The 21,883-nt window shown below is 43.8% G+C and overlaps 2 long non-coding RNA genes across 2 annotated transcripts; both read left to right on the plus strand.

Annotated features, from left to right (window-relative positions):
* On the plus strand, window positions 1-4,385 carry LOC135242259 (uncharacterized). The gene is made up of 3 exons (XR_010326292.1): window positions 1-373; window positions 2,387-2,533; window positions 2,638-4,385. It is a non-coding gene; the product is annotated as an uncharacterized LOC135242259 (long non-coding RNA).
* A 14,725-nt stretch (window positions 4,386-19,110) lies between these two features.
* On the plus strand, window positions 19,111-21,114 carry LOC135242321 (uncharacterized). The gene is made up of 3 exons (XR_010326307.1): window positions 19,111-19,662; window positions 19,852-20,205; window positions 20,323-21,114. It is a non-coding gene; the product is annotated as an uncharacterized LOC135242321 (long non-coding RNA).
* Window positions 21,115-21,883: the final 769 nt, after the last annotated feature.

A 21,883-nucleotide genomic window follows, 5' to 3' on the forward strand; every position in this document is an offset into this window, starting at 1 on the left:
CTCGTTGTCTGTGATTGTCTCCAAGTGTGTCTTGTTACCCTGTGTATTTAAGTCTTGCTTCTCTGTCACTCAGTACTGCATTCTACTGTTTCTGTTCCCAGTGTCTGTGACCCATGTTTCAGATTTTCTGGTGTTTTCCGAGTTCCCTGCGTGTTTCGAGTGTTTTGAGTTCCATTACGTGTTTTCTGGATTTAGTTTTCTTTTGGAATTGCCCCTCTTAGCCTTTTGTTTGTTCTCAGGTTGTGTTTATTTTTATTTATTTCACCAGGCAAGTCATTAAGAACATTCTTATTTACAATGGTGGCCTGTTAAGTAAAGTCTTCATGTGAAATATCCTTTTGATGTGTTCCAAGGAAGCCCGGTCTGTGTTAAGGTGGGAACAAGATGTTATCGTAGCTTTAACGTTATTCATTTCCAATCATTTTTAATTGAAGGACTATTGTGAAACAATATTTATGCATTCAGTATATTCAGTATTCCAATATAAGTGAAATTGTCATATCGTGAACATCGATATGAGCTTCATATTGAAAAATATCAACATATCTAAATATCACTGGACTCTACCACCTGCATGTCTCATATGAGGCTATGAACTCTGCTGCACTGCAAATGGGTACCAATAATGAACTTTAGAGAAAAAGAAGAATGGTGCTCATTTAATAAGGTTAGCAAACTCATCCGGATGGTAATTCTGAGCAGAAACTGAGACAATCTCTCTGCATTTTGCAGTGACCATTATGCAGGCTGAAATGCAGCTGTAGCAGTGCTTCCATGAGTGCTGGTGACACAGCAGTACTTCTAGAGGGGCGCAATTGATTATTCTAAATTTGTAGGGGGGAAAAGTGGAGATGGATTCAAATTATTATTATTAGTAGTAAAACAAGATGAGCAACTGCAGGAAGTGTCAGTCCTGAGGCTCCACCCCCTAGTTCTATCGTTCCGTCAGATGCATCATTGTTGATTGCTCTCCATGAATGATCTGTCCACCTGTCTGCTTCTTTCTCTTTTTGCACACATGATTTCTACACTACCCAAGTAAGTATTCAGAAATACATCTCTCCCTGTCTCTGTTCTCCTGAAACAAAGAATTCCCAGCCCAGATGTTTCACCTGTGAGAGCAGAATTCCTCTCATCCATCCAAGCACTCCCAGGGAATCTTAATGGCTATGCGCTCATCTGACCAGAAAGTGTTGCACAGCTGATAGTCACAGTTAAAGGGACAGTTCATGTCTGTGCGTGATGAGGGATACTTTACATACTTTTATAAAGGTTTCAGATGACCTGCTGGCTTCACGATAGTGGGTGTCAGAGCTTCCAGGGGTTTTGTGGTGAAAGGTACACTTTAAGTGGCTCCACAGCAGCTCGTACAGTGATGTAATGTCTCCAGAGATTGTACCTGTGTTCAGTCTTACTTTCAGTTGGAAATTCCTATGTTCATGCAACCTGTGTTCAAGGAAATTGGAATTGGGCTTCCAATAACAACATTACTATACAGGTTTTTTTGTAAACAAAAACTATAAAAGAAACTGGCTCATAAGCATACAGTAGCTTCTGGAAACATAGTAAGTCATGGTGTCACATTTTGCTGGCCAATGGCAGCGTTTTGGCCTTACAGACGTATGCACACTTTCAGCTCACGTTGAGTCTGGGAAGGGGGTCACATTCATCTTGTGGGCTGCATCAGTGGGCAATGCAGGCACAGAATCGTCACAGGGAACAAAGCAGACTTATCGCCCAAGCCTGCCAGGGAAAAAACAATGGCAGATCACTGGGCTCAATTGGGACAAAACAAAAAAACAACAGGGTAATTAGAAAGTCTTTTGGTCTTTTGCTCTCACTTTCTGAATCTCTTGTTTGGAGCTTCTGTTTTGATGGAACTGCCTTTATGGCTACATAAAGCTTTGCCATTTAGTAGATGTTGTCCAGGTGATTTACATATATTTTAAATTATTTTTTACATGCAACCCATTAATACAGCTGGGCATTTCACAAGCTACTGGTACACAGCTAAAGGATGCAATTGCAGCACTCCAGCTGGGAATCTTAGGAAACTGGGAAACTGCCAGTTCCCAAACCATTAGATTACACTGCCCTCCAAGCAAGCACAAGCAAGCAGCTTAAATCATCAGTACCTGGTTTAACTCATATGGTGACTGGCAGTTTTAAATATTTAGACCGAAATCTATTTACAGTATGTAATGTGTTTTCCCCTGGATAATACATTTTTTAACTGTTCAAATAACTGGATAAGGGCTTATAGATGCAGCCTACACTTGCAGTGTATATTCAGTTTTGTGTCAAAGATGATTGTACAGCGTAAGCGAAGGAGCAATTACATTTTTAACGATCAGTCGACATTCAGATGTTTATTCGTCCATCACAGGCTTTCTGCCTTCCCCAGGACCTCCACCCACTCGGTGTCACCTGAAATGGATTTGCTTTGCTTCTCTGAAATGTTCCATTCTGCAATTCAAGGGGGACCGTACAAATTGCCGGCACGGTGCTGAAAAACTCCAACGAGACTGATGTAGTGAGTTTTGCAAATTCGAAGTTGCGATTGACCTTGCCCGGAGTGAAATCACACTTTCAGAGTATACATCTCTCTCCATCTCTTTCGCTCTCTTTCTCTTTCAGCCTCTCTGTACTTCTCAAAAGAAAGAGAAGAGAACATTGCCAAGTAATTTCAGCCATACCAGTTACCTGTCACAAGATTAGTCAAGCAAAGCGGTGAAATCTGAAGCTGGAACCCGTTTGAAAGCTCAGAGGCCAGCGCTCTCTCTTTCTCTCTCTCTCTCTCGCCTTCAAAGTTTACATTGTCACTAGGTACAGTATACCACAGGCACACAAACCTGGCCTGGATTTAATAGCATTGTGTCCTTGGTTTGTCCTTCAGTGAAGCTTTTTCACAAATTAAATGTGTTTTTTTTTCATGCACAGTTTTCTGTTAATTCCTGCTACCTCCAAACTTTCTGCATAACAAGTCATAACAAATCAAAAATGACATTTGCTTGAATTTGTGCCTGATTTTTTTTTTTTTTAATCTGCTTTGGATGGTTTGATTGAGGCCTAATTTTTTGGCAACAGTATCAATGTTTGACCAATAATGTACTGCTTTTACTTGAAGCTAACAAAAAAAAGCAAAGCCTGTAATTCTGTAATTTTTCACTTGTACTGATGTTGTGAATTTTACATGCTTACAATTTCACTCTATTTATGTTTATGTAATTGGAAAAGGAGCCATTGGATGTGACATAATTAACTATCACATCACTTCTGGAAGATAAATAAATAATTGCATTCAAAAATGTGTGCGCTCTAAAAAAAAAAACATAAGTGAAATAAGATGCAGTCAATCAAAAGTCCTTTTCTAATCGTGTCCTGTTAGCAGCCATGGTAATACTTTCAGTGTAAAATGCATTTGAACAACCGTGACAGCAACGATGAAAAAGAAATGTGATTTACATGTAATCTAATGTGAGCCAATCAATCAACAGACAAGCAGGCAGCAACAATTATGATGCATTTTATCCACTTTGACGTTTGATACGTATTCATTATTCATATGCCTATTTTTACTAACAGAAGGGAGAAAAAAGTAAATCCGTAATCTGTAAATCCTCTAACAACATGCCATGAATTTATTTTATTTCTTAAAAAAAAAAAAAAAAAAAAAATTTCTCTTTCCTTTCACATTATATTGTGGAGCAGACATAGCCTTTAGCTTCCTGGACTGCCTTAGCCTATTAATTCCTTCTTTCATAAACTCCGAAATGCATCACGCAGCTGAGAATGATACAAAATGGAGCTGTCATAATCTGTCGCTTTGCACTTTCACTATGTCACAGTTAGATGCCCTTTATTGGGAAGGAAATGAAGAGATGTGACACAGAACTGAATGGTGTGGGGGAAAGAGACGGGAAAAAAAGCAGTGGATCGATACTGCTCGGGGAAATAAGGTAGAGAAGGTTATTTACTTGACATTGATCCGTTGCCGCGGCAGCACTGCCCAGCCTGGTTCTCTTGTGTTAACCTTTAAGCCGGTGTGTACTCACAAACGATGAAGGAGTCCACTAACAGGTGTAGATTATGGATCGAAGAAGGTCATGGTACCTCTGTCACTGGCTGCTGCCCGTGTAGTAACAACCCAGAAGAAATTTAAACATCAATAGGGATAATAAGGACAAATTTATCAAGCACAGGCCTGGTCTAGCTCCAAAGCCTGCCACTTTCCTGAGTAGCTGCCCCAGGCTGAGCTACAGTCATTGCAGACATTCTTTTCTCAACGAATGGATCAGTTGTGGCACAGCATATTAATTAATTCCCCTGCAGTACAAAAATTTGAAGATAGTAATGATCTAAGTTTGGTATTAAACTGGAGAGTCCTTTCTTTCCAAACCACCAAAAAAGTGTTTCATAATTTGTTCGATGCTGAAAGAATGTTCCAGAGGATTACAAAGTCATGGGTAAAGAAATGTTACATTTGATAAAAAATGTGTCTCTCAGTGATGGGAACAGGATGTGACCTTTGTCAGTGTGCGCAACACTCCCCGCGGTCCGGATGATCCTTACACACCCCTCAGCGGTGGGGGGGGAGACTCCTCAGAGGGAGCGTTGAGAAGGAGCCCTTATGAGTCTAACAGGAATATGGGCTGCATATGAATATGATGGCATGGATAAGTGCTGTCCATTAGTCTGTGACAGGTGGATGATTGCACCGTTGGATGACAGAAAAAAAAAGAGCGCGTGGATACATGCAAACCATCATTTTTAATGACTCACGGAATCTATAAATTATGTATAATATTTGACAAATTGAATTTGATCCGCGTAATGGTTTTTAAGCCCTGTGACTAAACAGCACTCTTTCCCCCCACGCTACAATTTCTTTTTTTTTTTTTTTTTTTTTTTGCTCGGTTGTCAATTACCTCCGATGCCGGCCAGTCATGGCACGGGCCTAAGACTTCCTCTTAATTCTAAATGTGTTATAATCACTGCAAATTAACCTGCCACATTTCATTAGGCGAATGCATTTGGCAATTTGATTTGATGGGATTTCTTCTTTCTCCTATTTTGCCGCCCATGATCCTTTCGTTCTGACTACGCCGCAAGTCCTTTTCTTGAAATTGAACATCGTTGTAAAAACCAGCAAAGAGGTAAAACAAATTTTATGTTAAAACACACATATGAGGACTATCACTAATGTGCAGCACGGTAAAGTAGATCTCAAGGGGGTTATCATTACAATTTTTCTTTTCCATTTATAAAAGGAAAGCAATAGACATTATGTATATGGAAATATAATGATGCTATAATGAAAATCATAATGACTGGTATATTTAGCAAAAGAAATTAAATGTCTAAATGAAAGTTTATTGTAGTAAATATATATAATGGATTTACAGCAATGTCACTCATTGGTTTTACATTTTCTTTGCATAATTTGTCAAGCTATTGCCATACCTCTCAGCACAGATTCTTAATAAATGTTTTATTAATAAAGAATTACAAGTCAACTCGAGTTAAATTACAGCAATACAGCTTAGTTAAAGTGAGGATCTGTTTTCCAGTTAAATAGACCTTTTATCGTAGCTTCTCCCAGGGGTGTGGTAAGATGTTTTGAATAGGAGGTGCTGCTAAGAGATATGGTAACTTGTGGCATCACTTTAAATATTACTTTTAAATTTTAGTTTTAACTGTATTTGTTGAAATAGCGGGGTGGGGCTTGAAAATAGATAGTTTGCACAAATTCAATGCATAAAGTGTCATAAAATTTCTTCTTACCGTGAAGAGTGCCTGATTTGTTTACTTTTTTATACATTCTGGACATATGCGACTGCAAGTGAATCAAACTGTGCTATCCCTGCGACACTTTCGACAAAAGCAATGCCAGTGTTGTGTCGTTTTTTCTCTCCTCTATGTGAAGCTTGTCAAAATACTTGCTCTATGCTATGAACAATGCCCGCTTTTCTGAAGAAGTGTCAGATTATGCCAATGATACTGTTTCCTGACAGCTTTGAGAAGTAACAATTGTGTTAGTGCGCGACTAAAGAACCTGCTTCACTGACAAGAGATGCAGAACAGCATTGTGTGGAGAATTTTTTTTTTTTTTTTTTGCCAGCCATTTTGGGTGAAAGGTCTGGCTAATATAAAATCCCTTTCCAAGAAATGTAGAACTGGAGTTCTAGAGGCACACCGGCTGCCTGAAGTCTAACAGGCGTCCCTCCATCAGAGACCAGGGACACACTGACCCAGGCTTGGGTCCAATTGGCTGAGGTTGATGCTTTTTCCCAGAGATCATTTCTGAACATCCATCACTTATTTTTTCTTTTTTTTTAATCATGCAGGAGGAAGTAGGCCTGAGCTCAGTGCCGTTGACGGGGGAGCTGTTTATCCCTCCATATGCTAGATCTTGTAAGCTGATATTTCTTTGCCAAATTTTCCCCTGTGCCAGCAAAGGACACATGTTTTTGGAAAAGCCAGTCCTGGCAACTGGTCAACCGCTCATGTAGGTATTTAGGACACAGAGAACACCTTTGGTTACTGTACGAGACAAGTGCAGGGGAATTTTTTTGGGCGTACAGCGTGCCTTCTTCAGACAGACGAGCGCTTGATTCCCAGGTAACAGTTCACTGAAAGTTTTTAATTCACAGTCACGTAGCCAGCATGGTGCCCTGCAACACAAAACATGTATTTCTTTCCCCCTGTTTGGCATCTTGCACCTTTATGAGGGGGGCTGTGCGCGGCGCAGGTAATTGTTTGTCTTTACAGCGCGTTTCCTGTCCTTTGACACTGGCCGCCTCTGGTTATTTTGAATGTGCTTCGGCGTTCCCTGGAGAGACCCGTTTAGAATTCGTTCTTAAATACCGAGCAGGAGCCGGACGTCTGTATGCTAATGCGCCGCCGCCTTTAAGAGTGAATACATGGATTGCATTCCCTTCAAGGTCAACCACGGCCACCCTGTTTTGCAACAACAAAGCATGAGGAATCTAATATTGAGTTCCAGGTGTCAGAGCCCGGGTGCGAGTGAAAGCACTGTGAGAATTCAGTCCTGGTGTGTTCTGGGTGATTCATTTTCAGCGTGGAACTGGGCCCCCGGGGGGTCAGGTGACCCCACAGCCAGGAAAATTTGTTTTTTTTTTCCCCCCCTGTCCCTCCTGAACCAGCTATATCTCACCTTCTGAGAAGCTCTGTCCCCTTCGCTCACTCTCAAGGACTTAGCCAATCTCCCTTTGTAAATAGAACTGCGGTTTATAATTCTCGCTCTCTCCGAGATGACCGTATCAATAATGCAGGGGAAGGCATCTGTCCGGAGAGATGAGATTATTTTTCTGATTTGGGCTGACAGTTATGGTAATAGTTTGGCAAACAATCTACTCCGGCGACAATGACCACAGATTACCGCTGTTTTGCGATGGCGGCGTCTCAGGAGGAGCCCATGATTGATTGCGCGGCGCGAGACAGTGGAGGGCAATTTAGCTCCTCCCCGTCCCTCCTGCTCTTAACTCCTCTGATACAGAAATAATCTCGCTCCTTTATTTGCACTTCCTTTTCCTCGGCCGCTGAATTCCTGACATTAACGGCACGGAACAACCCTTGGATTCTCTTTACGACTCTCAACAGGTATCGCCTTGCCGGTAGCCTATCTGTATCCTGGCATGTTTTAGCTGACCTGGCTCACGCAAAAAATAAAACAAATAGCCACATTGGTCTTTTGGTACAACCAATAGCCAACAGCACCGCCACAAAAAGAAAATAACAAAAATGCAGAGGGGAAAAAACAGAGAGGGGGGAAAATAAAAACCTTCGCTAATATTTGCCTGCACATCTCTTCCAGTGTTTTGTTTTCACCAGGCTGTTGGATGGACTGTTTTATAAAGTGGGCCTAGATATTAAGGCATTAGTTTGTAGTGCTTCTGAGAGAAATTCAAGGGCGTCGAAGAGGAGCCGGTTGTGTAGGTCGGCTCGCATCATTGGCTGACCCCTAAGAACAGCGTGGAAAAGTATGACATTTACCAAGCTACAGTAACAAGCAGGGTTTCTAAAGCTGCGCAGGTCAATGGGGAAGGGGGTGGCTAAAATGCTATAACAAACCTGAAATAGTACCGCGAAATGCAGGATGTTTGAATTAAACATCATCACAATCTCCTTCCTGACCCAGGAGGTCGCCGAAATGGCATGGATTGCGCCTGTCAGACATCGTGACCTAATTACTCTCATAAATAAATGATTGCTCTTTTCAATTTGGGGGCCCGCGCGCGGTGCCTGTAATCGGAGGTCAGATTAAAGTACGTGGCGGTACAGCGGGAACACTCAAACGCTATGAAGTGCTCGGCGCCTCCCACTCCCGTGCTGCTGTAATATCCCACCCCGCACTGCTCACTTCCTGCGCATTTCCTGTTTACGGTTGAGACTTCCCTTTGAGAATCCGCAACCTTTTTTTATCCCCCTTTTTTTCATTTCGAGCGTTTGTTTCCTAAAACGCTGACAGACGCACGAAGAGAAAGCTCATGTTTTATTAATATCGCATTATTAGTAATACCAATTGGCTAACTTAAATTTGCATATTTATTAAAAAGAAGACATGTGTGATTAATGGGATGTAGCCATATTACATGGGAGGGAGGGGGAAAGGGAGGGAAACTGGTAGATGACTGAATTCCCCTGTTCTTGTGGATTTTGATACCCCGATCGGAAGTAAAATAATGTCAGACAATGTGCCGTATCCTGCCGTATGAATGCTGGGCTCTTCTTGCCTGCAAGGCTGCCGCATGTGGCACATTGGTGCTTTGCCAAACCATTTTTTTTTTTTTTTCCTGTGGAAGATGACTCATTGCAACAAAGGACCTAAAAAGCCAAACTGGAGAGATCTGTTTGTTTTTCAGACTGAAAACATGACAGGACTCGTAACTATGTATTTGTGCGTCGCCAGTGTATTCCGAGGTTCACATAAGCTTCATAACGCACAGTCCCTGATAAGATATCAATCTCTAACACAGTGAGAGGATATTGAATGTCAGGAAGTAAATAAAAAATGTTAGATTCAAGTGTCATTCAGATAGCATTGATAAATGGTGAGTGCATGTCTTACAAACGTGTTTTTGTGGTTTATAAATGACCAATGCACCTTCGAGATAGTATCACCTTTCACCTTTGCCGTGTATAAAAGAATCATACGAATATACACTAAGCTAGATATCATTATCCGAGTGAGAAATACGAAAATACATGTAGACATCATATAAGACTCTTACAAATGACACCATACTTTAAAAAAGGAATTTATTTTAATTACATACAGTACACATGTCCATGTAAACACCATAATATCCTGATAATTGCCACTGGCAATAACATAGCAGTCTTACTTAGATGGGACAGGATTATACAGTATGCAGATCTACAATGCAGTATCATGCCATTTTAGTCTGACCCCACTCTGAGCCACACCACATTGCTAAAAGACGATGGTGTCGGGAATCAAGGAAATGCATCCTTTTTTATAGATCGCCGAAATTGATTATTTATATAGATCACAAAAACGGATCCCGCCTGTAAGTCTCCTGTGTTCAAGACCACAGGTCACTGCTGGGGATGGCAAGGAGCCGAAGAATTTACAGCAGAACCTAAAAAACCGAGAGAAAAAAAGAAAGAAACCGAATTAGAGAGAGCGGACATCTTGTTGACAAGGATTTTCAGATAAGTGGAGAACTGCAGTCAGGGAGCTATTTAGAGCAGTGGAAAATGGCCTTTTTACCATACCCCCCCCCCCTTCCCCCCCTTCCCCCCCTTCCCTAACCTCCCCTCCCCCCACTTCTCCATCTCTCTTTGGCTTGGGAGACTGGAGACTGACATACATTTTTTATGGCTTCATAAAGTCGTCCGGTGACCAGGTCACTCTTCTCATAACTAGGGAGCAGATCGCTTGAAAAAAGCCATTCATCACCGCTGAAAGGGCCCGCTTGTCCCGGCCTCCTTTAGCATGCACGCTCTGCGGCGGGAGGCGGCGGGCGCAAATGCTAACGTACGTCCCTCGTTAATGCCGGCTGACCTTCTCACATCTATTAGAGGGGCTGGCGGGGGAGGGCGGGGGAGGGCGGGAGCCAGCGCCGCTGATCCCGCGCACGAAGCTCAAGCAACGCGGGGGCCCCCCTCGTCCGCCGGAGGGGGCCCGAATATTAAGCGCGCTCGTACATCTTGCCATCAGAACCGTTATGTCGACGACGGTCGTATCGCCCGCCTCCCCGGTGTTGTCATTGTTTGACTGTCTCTTTTGTTTTGCGGGGTTTGGGGGTGGGGGTGGAGGTGGGGGGGGTTGGCGGAGGGCGGCAAGGAACGCCTGCCGCTGGCATCATGTGCAAAATGTGTACGGCATCATACGTTTGTGCTACAAAAAAAAAAAAGAAATAAGGCACCTGTGGAATTTTGCGAAAACTTGCATTTTAAGGGTGATTTATACTCAGTGGCCAGACAGGACAAATGTAGTGCCAGGGAAAAGATTGAGCGGGAGTGCGACGCACACTTTTTAGAGGAGTCTCCTCTGGTTTGAAGTGCCAGAGAGAGGACCTAACGGAGCACGCGACACCTCTGCAGCCCATTAGCAAGCAATTAGGGACAGCTGGTGGGCTGTCAGGGCGGTAATGACCAATAAAGGACAACCGCGGAACGGAGAGAGACCTGCATCGGCAACAGGAACACAACGAGGAGAGGGGAATCAGCGCCTCCGCGAAGAGGGGTCCTTTTAACAGGAGGGGCGGCAGGTGTGACGCTGGCTCGGGACGCGCGGCGTCCTCGTGCCATACAGCCAGGGTTACAGTCAGAGGATTCGCGATCGAGCGATTTGGAACCGAGCTGGGTGAGAAGATGTTTCTGACAGCCAATCTGGATTTTTAGTGGGACATGAACACATTGGATGGATGAATGGATGGATAAATAAATAAATAGCCTGTTTACAGTGTAGACAATAGGTCCTCAATCTTACTCGGAAAGGGCCAGTGTAGGTGCAAGCGTTTGCTTCAAACATGCAGTAGCACACCTGATTTGACTAATCAAGGTCCTTAGCAAAGACTCTAGTGATTGATTAGCAGAACCAGGTGTGTTCCTGCTTGGTTTGAATAAAAGCCCGCGCCCACAATGGCCCTTCCTGGATATGATTGAGAACCCCTGCTGTAGACAGCTTTGATGCTGGGTCTTAATCTACATTCTGCACCTGACCCCAAAGGGCCAGGACAGATTGATAAAGCAGGAAAATATGATATGATAACATCTGAACATGCCTACTCCGTTTACTATACTGCAATTACCACTAATACTTCTACGGATAATATGAACAATAAGGATAATAAAAATAAAAAAGGAGACTATTCATTTTGCTTGATTCATTTTCCTGAGGTGTGCACAAGAGAAATGGAAATATAACAGCAAAAATGATCCTCAGGGGAGGTTTGTGGTTTTTAGAGAAGTCCACATCCTTACTCCTGACTGACAATTAAATACAAGTGCTCCATTTTTTCCCGCACAATTTGTTTGGCGAGTTCAGGAAATGCTGAATCCTGTGAAAAGAATAATGTCTTTGTATCAGTGAGAAAGGGTCAGAGCTGAGGATGAGGATGTTGTGGGAGTCATGTCCAGGCTACGTGCCCCTACTGTACATATAGGCAAATCATACGGTTGGGTGGCCCTATATTGACTTTTCGCATTCTATTCCAAAGTGCATTCACTTCACTGGAAAAGGAATCAGCCAGCACCACCCCTAACCCCCCTGCCCCCCCCCCCATTCCCAGCCCCCCCCTCCGACCACCAGGGTACATCAGCTCACTTTTCACTCCTTCACCCCATCCCACCTCCCACCCTTCTTTTTTCATTTCAGATTGTGTGACTGAACTCCGAGGAGCCCGTGAAGGTGGGCTGGGAGAGGAAGAAATAAGTCCTTAAATAATTTATTTAAGAAGGGGAAAGGGGGAGGCGGGGGTGTGGGGAGGGGGAAGTGGGGGGGGGGGGGGTTAGTGGAGGGGAACAAATAGTGTTTCTCCCAGAACCAGGCCCCCTTGACCCCGATCCGCGGTACCTGAAGCCCCAGCCCGATCGCATTAGCGAAATTCTTATTTGATGGCATTTTAATATTCTGCCTTGATGACTTTTTAGCAACATTTACTTTCGGAGGTCTCGCCTGCTTCCCTCCCGGAGGAGATGAAACATGTCAGAACCCATTACGGAAAAATCAAAATTTAAATGCCTGGGCTGTGCGGTGGCGGTAATTCGCGCACAAGCCACCCCCCTCCCCCCAAACCCCCCCCCACCCCACCCCCCCCGTGCCCCCCACCCTCTCGCGCGCTCGCGAGACAGAGCGTGGCGCACCGACGCCGCTGGCCCCGCCCCGTGCGCTCGCCCGTAATGAGTCTGGTTGATGGGATAGCGATTTGTGGGTCACCGAGCGTACGTTACAGATCCAATTTAACCCTTGATTGCTTGTGCTCTGGGGGGCTCCGGGAAACGGGTTATTGAAATTTAATGCCGGATCATTTCTTCTTCTTCTTTTTTTTTTCTTCTTTTTTTTACGAGGCCGGCGCAGAGGTGTGCTAATAGGGCTATTTCATCACCCCCCAAAGCAGAGGAGGAGGTGGGAAATGCACTACGAGGAAGAGAGCGTGAGAGAGTGAGTGAGTGTGTGTGAAAGAGAGAGGGAACGAGCTAGGAAGTGAGAGGGAGGAGAAAGGGGGGGAGGTTGACAGAGAAACAAAAGCAATTTTATGCATGATTGCAGCTCCAAGTGTCCTCCCAGGGTGTTGCTAAACGGGCATCCAATTAGCTCCCACGGAAGCAGTCGTGGCTTCCCGATTCCACCAGGTTTCACTTTTGCAAATATGCCCCCACCACCCCCCTCACCTACCCTCACGGACTAGCTTCGACGTGATTTACCTGCTCGTCCCAGTACTTCAGAAATAGAGCCACAGCTGATTGGTGAGCTTGTGGGCGTGCCACTTGAAGTACAATACACTTGAACAATGTAGCACGCCGCCTCCTAAGACGCACCGACTATCTGTGCGACAGTGACGAAATGTGGTACGGGACGTGGTGCGGAACACACGAATCGCCGTGAGACCCACAGCGACGACGGGACGCTCGCCCACACACTCAAGCAACAGACATGTTCAGACAAACAGAAAATTTACTTCATAAACCAGACAGCAGTAGGAGGGGTATATTTTGTGATTATCTCCTTAACCTAATAAGCAATGCATAATGATCATGCACGTAATCATAATAACAGCAGCAACTGCCCACATAGACGGTTGACCAACAGGACTCTCTCCACGAAAAGCACTAGATTTTCCATTTTCTTTTTCCTCCTATCCTTTTTACCCATTATTTTTTTTTTCCCATTTCTTTGTTTTCTGGAAAGTTCATAGGCACATCTGTTCTTTTGAAAGCCTCTCTCAGTAAAAACATCAAACAGCAGAGTGCCTTTATTCTGGCGGGGGTGTGGGGGGGAGGGGGGGGGGGGTGGAGAGTTGAGTCAGGGAAAGCTCTCGTTCTCTTCTCCTTCCAGGTGCCTTTGATAACGATTCAAACGAAAATGGAGAGCGTTCTGCTTTCCTCTTCACAAACTCCTGTTACCAAAGCAATTCTCTCCTCTCACTGACGCTGTGACACCTTCCGCCTTTAAAGCAGCTCAATTTCCGAGAGCCAAAACTACCTATTTCCCATCTTCACTGTCAACTAGAGATAGCGTTTCTACAGCTACTGCTCCCACTGCTTTCAAAAAGTCCTATTCAAACTATCACTATTTTCTCTTTCTGTTACAGTACTGATGCTGCTACCCCTACTACTCATATACTACCACTGTTTCTTACTATTCTACAGCATTAAAACAGCTACCCTAATGTCCGTCTATCACTATAACTGTCACTATTGCTATAGCAATAAAACTGTCTCCCCTTCCACTAACCTACTACTCCTGTTATAACCGTTACTAGAACAGTACTAATACTGCTACTCCAACTACTATTTATGCTGCTTCTACACTTTATTTGTATTATAAGTTGGACTGGATAATAGCCTCTGGTAAATGCCAGTGAAGATGCTACTACTTTTGCTACTGTGACTACAACACAGTAAAATGTTCAGTATTAAATTCTTACAGAGTACATACAGTCCCTATTGGACTCATATGTACTCTGTTGGAGTTGAATTAGCACGGGGCATTTTGCTGCGTGTTACTGTTACTTCTGCCATTACTTCTACCTGTACTGCTAATGATATTAGCAGCAGTACCCCTGCTCAGGAGGCTGATGTATACCTGCTATCCGTACAGGAATTACTCGGAGAGATTCTCTCATCTGGCATTTCAGTCACACGGCCGTAAAGCCCCTCTGAGCCTGCGCGGTAGTTACCGTGGCGATCGCGCGGGTCGCCGTGGGTAAATGGCTAAGGAGTTAATTGAGTGCCGGAGCCGACGGACGCGTTCGTTTTAAGCGTCTGCCATTAGGGGACCGGGGCGGCGGGCCGCTCTTGTGTAACCAAGATTTATGTTAATGGGGCCGCGCATATGCTTACTCCACATATCTATATTAAAGTTAATAGGCTGTTACATTGCTTCTTAACCCCGCCTCCATACATGACTGCGTCCTCTGATGTCTTTCCAGAAGCAGGGGTGGAACGCGGAGCAGGGACTGCGTCTCCGTGTCAGTGGGTTTCCATGCGATGATGCCCCCCCCACCCCCCACCCCCACCCGTCACCCACCCTTTTGCCACCGAGCCTCTGGCTGTTTTTGAAAAATTCTGCCTGATGAGGTGCGTGTGTGCGTACGTGTGTATGTGCGTGTGTGTGTGTGTGTGTATATGTGTGTGTAGGCACGTGCGTATGTGTGCATACATCTCTGTGTGCTTGTGTGTGTGTGTGTGTGTAAAAATAGCCATATTAGGAATTGTTAGGAAGGCAACAGTATTCAATAGGAATTCTGTTGCATTAATAGCAGATACAGTAGTACTATTACAGTAGTGGTGCAGAATTTGCTACAAACTGTGATTGGAAATAATATAAATATTCAATATCATCAGTGCAGTAACAGTGGCAAGGAGCAGTAGAGGTAGTTGGTGTAGAAATGTCAGCTGAAAGAGTAGCTGAGGAGTAACGTTAGCAACAGTGATGGTATCAGCAGCAGGTTGTAGCAGCACCACACATGAAAAGCGAGGCCACCCAGGACTGAGGAGGGAGTGAGCAGTGGGTTCTGTTAAAAAGAGACCGAGCCGTGTCGTCCTCTGTGTCTCGATGGGGGAGGCAGGGGCAGAGGGGCGATGGAGAACGCCGAGGCCTGGAGCCGCACTGAGCCTCCAGAACGTTCCAGAACGCTGGAGTCTGTGGCCTCCCCCTGCTCCATTCTCTGGAAAACCACTTCTCCAGGCTCTTGACTTACAAATTGCTGCTTTGGAGAGTTGGTTTCATTGTAGCAGCTTTCTTGAGGGGAGTAAACACACACACACGCGCGCACACACACACACACACACATTTCCCTGCGCGATGCAGTGAAGCCGGCTCTCGGATAACAGTCAGTACATTGTTTCCGCCTGTCCCTCAGACGGCTGTCCACAGCGTTGTCAATAACCTCTCTCTCCTCTTCTCCACACCACCCCCCCCCCACCCTCTGCCATGCTACCACTATCCATTGAAAACCACTTGGCTGGATTTCAAATGAGTGCCACCGAGGGAAAGAGAGAGAGAGAAAGAGAGAGTGAGGAAGAGAGAATGGCAGAGAGAGAGAGAGAGAGGGAGGGGAAAAAAGCTAAAATGCTAGGGACATAAGCTCTCAATAGTTCTGCTTAATTCCTTCTTTAATATGTCAGACAAAATATCAAGGCTCTTTAGCATGCCAATGAGAGCGCTGAGAGACATTGTTCCCGGGTTTGCCGATGGCGAGCACAAGGGCGATCCCCTCCAGTATAATGAAGTGCCTTGAGCCGAAAGCGTACGGCTGTGGGGGGGATAGGTGCTACCGCCTCAAAGTGCTCTCAGGGATTCCAGTGTTTCAGAGCCCAATGCACAGACCCTCTCTTTCACTTTATCTTACCAGACATCACAATGTCAAGGTCTCGTCTTTTAATCGATGGCAAATTCATTAATCGCTGTCCAAAAGGGACTAAATTTAACCTCCTTGTTGTGGGCCCCCTCTGGCCCCCCTAACCCTCTGACATCCGCCCCACAGAACACACGCACACTCACACCCACACACACATGCACACACATGCACACACACACACACACACACACCATCACCATCACCACCACCACTAGTGAAACGTAGCCATAAGTCGCAATGTGGATACACAATATTAATTTAATATCATTCAAATGGATGCTAACAGATATATAATTCATTCTTGACTGTACTTATTTCTGTTTGAGATTTGAGTGCAGGATGAGTCAGAGCGGTGCGTGTTTGTGTGTGCCTGTGTGTGGGTGTGTGCGTGCGTGTGTGCGCATGTGCATGTGCATATCTGCGTGTGTCGTATGTTTGAAAGGAAGTACATTTGCGTGTTGTGCAGCAGTTTTTTTTCCCCACTAACACCATCTTCCCAGCATTATTCCTTATCCAGAGCATCCAAACATGCCATCCATGTATAAAGCCTGACTATTTTCATTACATTTAATTGAACTGGGCATTCAGCAACACCATTATCCAGAGCAACTTAGATTGTATTTTTACGTACCATATATTTATACAGCTGGATCGTTACTAATGTAATTTAGGTTAAGTTTCTATCTCAAGGGTACAACAGAAGTGCTCCAGATGGGAACTGAATCTACAATCTTTGAGTTTCCAGCACAGGTAAACAGTTATGTTTAATATTGGTTCAGGTTGAGTGCAGTATTTGAGTTGACTGACTGCAACATGGCACATGGGAATGAAACCCGCAGCCTCCTGGTTACAGACAGGACAGGTCTTCCCCATCCGTTGGCCTAACTGACAAAGCAAATCTCGCCTGGATTGGCCTTTCACCGAACAGACAGACATAGAGAGAATCCGACATACATGCAGAGCAACACCCTGTAGTTTTAGTCTCCAAAACGCTTTCTTTCCCCCCCCCAGACCCCCTTCGAGCATTGGGCCCTATGCCTGAGGAGAGTATCAGCAGCGAAAGTCTAAGCAGTCCAAAAACTATTCGCTATTCAAGCCTTTCCGAGCACCCCGACCCAGATTATCTGACTGCGGAATCAAAACTTACACAGCGCAGGGTACCGCACAGCTGTTAGCATATGGCTCTCGCACTGCGTGTGCGTATCCATGTTTCTGCGACTGCGTGTGAGCGGTAGAATTTGCCAGAAACTATAGGGGGAAAAAAAAACAAGAAACGTTTTCATTAATGCCTGCCAAATTTGTATTGTGACAATATGCTACTGGCTACATAAACTATGAAGAACAGATGGGATCCATTTTTTTTTTGCTGAAATGTAAGATAATATTCACGGGAGGTATTGGACAAACTCAGAGGTCCTACTTTGGACAGGCCAGGAAATAAAAAATGCAATGACAGGCTGTGTCACTGAATGATTTATCTTTGATGAAGGTCCCCTGTTGCAGAGCTCAGTTTGGCCAGCACGTCCTAGCTACTTGCAGAGCCATGATGCATGATACAAGAGGTACACAAACCTTTTTACTGCAAGGGCATGGAGAAAGTAAATTAAAGTAACTATTAAGCACATTATTATACTGGATTCTGGGCGTACATGAGTGTAATATCAATCGTGCAAAAGCATTCACTGAATTTCATATCAACATATTATTCAGACCGAAGGCATGGTAGATTATTCATATACAACCTTCAAATTGTTTCCTATCTGAGTTTGTATGTTATGAACTGAAGGTTAGGATTCAAAGGTACTGTGTTCCGCAATCCCAAGATGTAGGTTAATAAATACTTCGCGTTTTCCAATTTTATCATTCAATGACTGGAGTACAGCATAATGGTTTGGCAACCTGTAACTCAGGTTATGGGGTTATTCCTAGATGGGGTAATGCTGTTGTACCCTTAAGCAAGATATATAACCTCACTTGTAAAATATCCACCTGTATAAATGGAATGCATGTTGAAGTATACGTGGTGTAGGTTGCCCCGCGTAAGACTGTCTTCTAAATGCTGAAAGGTAATGTCCTTTTAAATTAAAGTGAGAGTACAGTAATCTCTCAGATTCTGACCACAGACTCTCAGCCCTTAAGAACATTAACTTCGATACATTCTGAACTTGTGTAAACAGATCGAGTTCAGATACAACAACAACACATCCACTCAATAATGCTACGTTTGCACGGTCATTGGAAACTAGGACTTTTCGAGATCATCTTAGAAACATTTGGGTGCATTTGAACCATTTGAACTCGGAACAAAACAAACAAAATGGAGCTCCACAAGAAGATTTTCTTGGGGTTATTTTTACGTACAGTCTGTTCATTCTGAATAAATATAATCTCATTCCCACTCATTGACTGACATAGTGTGCCAGAGAGCGCTTGGGACGTGCATGTGTTCCAACACAAATTCATGGCCTTATATGACTCTAGACACTGAAAAAAAGTTTACTAATCAATAAGATAACATTAGTTAGCTAACATGGAATTAACTTCAGCATTATTAGTCACAACGTTAGCCTACCAAACTCATTTTTTGGTTGATATTATAAGATTTTCCAAAATTATCATCGATTCCATCAATTTTCCTAAATTATCAAAGATTAGGCTACACAAATATTACAAAACAGACTTTGGTAACAAAGAAGAAGCTAGCATTTATTTTTACCATTAATCACATTAACCACTGCTGTTTCCATCCATTTTCCCCAGAAGAACATCACCCAAAGGTCGAAGTTCATCAAATTGGGTAAATCAGGGTAGAAAATGTAAAAAGAGTTTCCTCCTGGTAATTACAACTTGGAGGCTCACTCGAACCGGTTTTGAATGTCTCATCCTATTGTTACCAGTTACTCACAGCACAGTTAAAAGTATTAATATTTAAATGAGGCTGTGGCATTCGGTCTGGCAGTGAACCGGATTGGTCTCAGCTGCGCCGGCTGGTGGAGAGAGCACACACACCTGTGCTGCGTTAGCTAATCAGCCCAGGTGCTTAAAGGTGTGCTGCTCTCCACAGTTCGGGGCAGAGACTGGGAGCTCACACAGAGAGGGTGTTTCTTTGAGTTTCATTTCATTTCATTTTAGTTTTGTTTTGTTTCTTTAACCATGATGGGGGAAATTAAGCCTCCAATGAAAAGTAGGAGGAGTGGATCTGTTCATGTGTGAAACAATGGCTTTTTGACCAATCAGAATCGAGTCTCCAACAAAGCCTCAGCAAAAGATCTTTTTCATGATTGTAAGGCACTTACTCATTTACATATCTTTTTATTTTGCCAGTTTCAAAGCTGTATTCTTGGTGGAGTAAATAACAAAAAGAACAACACACAAACACAAGGATTAGACCAGTTCCCATGTGTGTTGAATTTTAAAGGGGAGGTTAGGTGTTTGGATACAAATTCTATGGATTTTTTTAATAGAACTGGAAGCAGCAGAGTGAATAGCGACATAGCTACGAGGTGTTGCTAGCAGCGAAGGCTTAAAGTCAAATCAAAGGGAACAGGCCGGCATTCAGACTGCACGGCCCAGGGGTTAAATCCAGGTCAGTGACTTCCTCACACAGGAAAGAATTTCCTTCTATTCTTTAACCGTGTGTTCCATTAAAATAGTCCGCATTTAGATGTTTCTGAAAGACACCTCTCTCTCGTTCTCTCTCTTACTCTCTCTCTCTTGCTTTCTCACTCTCTCTGTGTCTTTCTCGCTCTGTCGGTCATTCCTGCCTTTTGCGTAGCATTCTTGTCTGGACATCACTGGCCTCATTGAGTTCTCTGTGGACCTCCAGCGAAGGGCAGCGGGTTCCTGACGACCGTCTGTGCTAATCCGTCCTTTCTCGCCCACCCCGTGCGTCATGTGAGCCCACCTTTCGGGAGAAAAGGAAACGGCCACGGATCTGACCCGACGCCAAGCCTTACGCCACCGGAGTCAGATCCCAGGCCCGGAAACAAAAGCGTCTCTCTTCCAAACTGGCAGTGGATTCATTCGCATTGATCCCGAAAGCCTTTTTACAGTAAAGAGGGTCGCCCCCTTGAACTACGTGTGATTCGTAAAGGGCCTGCATCCTGTTAAAGCGCTACGGGAGCACAAGGTGAACATTAGAAGTGTCTGCGTCCTGTGTTACGGAGCCCGATGACCACGCATGCCAGGCTGGAATGCGTGCGCTCATCAGTCCTTACTCCGCTTTTTTTAATCTACCTTTCATTAGCCCTGCCTTCAGCCAATGAGAGATGGAACTGCGGGGCTTGGGGTCGAACGCTGCCAGATCTTTACCTCACTCTGCATGAGGAGACTCCAAATGAAGAGCGCACAGCCGGCTGCCAGGGAAATCACACTTAGCATGCCAGAGGCATATGCGCCATTTTAGATATACAAATCATCCATTAAAAAAAATGTATCAAAACAGGGCTGGTCTGAACCTCTCTGAAAGCCTACCCCGCGTCTATCTGCATGGGTTAGAGGTACTGTGAATCAGTGCAGACGTCTGGTACTGAGCCCCTGGGGTGCAGATATTGCAATGCCAAACCTGCAGACAAACCCCCTCTTCCCTGAGAGGATTTCACACTTCAGGTGACAGGACGATTCGGAGCAGCGCCAGGTGGGTGACCTCGGGGGTCGGCAGCCTCGACAGAGAGCGCTCTTCGGTTCGGGCGCGAGAAAGAAAACATGTTCTAATCTCAGTCATCCAAAGAGTGCTATCCAATTTCAGCCGCTGCCTGGAAAGCAGATCTGATTAATCCGGCCTGTGTGGGCCAAAGCGCTTGAATATCTCTTTGGAAAAGTTTCTGTAAAAGAAGATCGAGAGGACATTATATTTCTGTATAGATGCAGGAGTAAATATGAACGTCATGTGTATGATTGGAATGTACACACACACACACACACACACACACACACGTGTTACGGTGAGCTAAGAAGGCTGATTTTTTTTAAAATGCAGGTAATGAGCTGTATTGTATGTTCAAAAAATAGAAAAAATATTTTCTATAATACTCAGTTACTCAGAAAAAAATATTTTGTTGAAGAACTCATCATAATCTTTATCAAGAGTGGTCCATTCTGATAAATAATAATATCAGTCTCCATAGAATCAAAGGTGCTCAATGCATGAAATCCAAAAGCAATAATATAATATAGCCGCAAGCGGCAATTAACGGGGTCCAAGCAGTATGGGGCAATGGAACAATATGAATATATTAAAGAAAACAGAACTATTGTAATGAGTGAAAAAATAATCCCAGTTGTTTTTTTTTGTTTTTTTTTTTGTTTTGTTTTGTTTGTTACAAAAGGCTAAGTAGACATATGGAGCTGAAAAGTTAGCAAAACAAACATAAGTAGAACAGTTAAATTAAAGTAGAATTAATATATAATATATTTAAAATATCACCCTAACCAAATGAAATTCATTATTTTATTGCTAAATCAAGCAAATGGCTATTAGTTGAATAAATGGGAAAATTGTTTGCATTAAAAAAAAACTTTATTAACAATTACATTAACATTTGCATTCATTTGCATATGAAAGATAACCATTTACTTTTTTTTTGCTTTATACTCATATAGTGAAATATCCAATATAAAAAGACCAATCATATAAGCCATATTCATCAGAATGTAGACAAGCATGCGCTCTGTACGCATGTGATGATGCCAGCTGCTTCTTTTCAAACCCCAGCCTGTGAGTCAAGCTTATACAGACATGAGTCAGTAGAAGATACTTTGTGTGTGTAACTTTAAAAAGTAGACTGTGGACACCTGAACGAACGGCG

The sequence above is a fragment of the Anguilla rostrata genome, chromosome 16, assembly GCF_018555375.3.
Source record: "Anguilla rostrata isolate EN2019 chromosome 16, ASM1855537v3, whole genome shotgun sequence".
Lineage (NCBI taxonomy): Eukaryota > Metazoa > Chordata > Actinopteri > Anguilliformes > Anguillidae > Anguilla > Anguilla rostrata.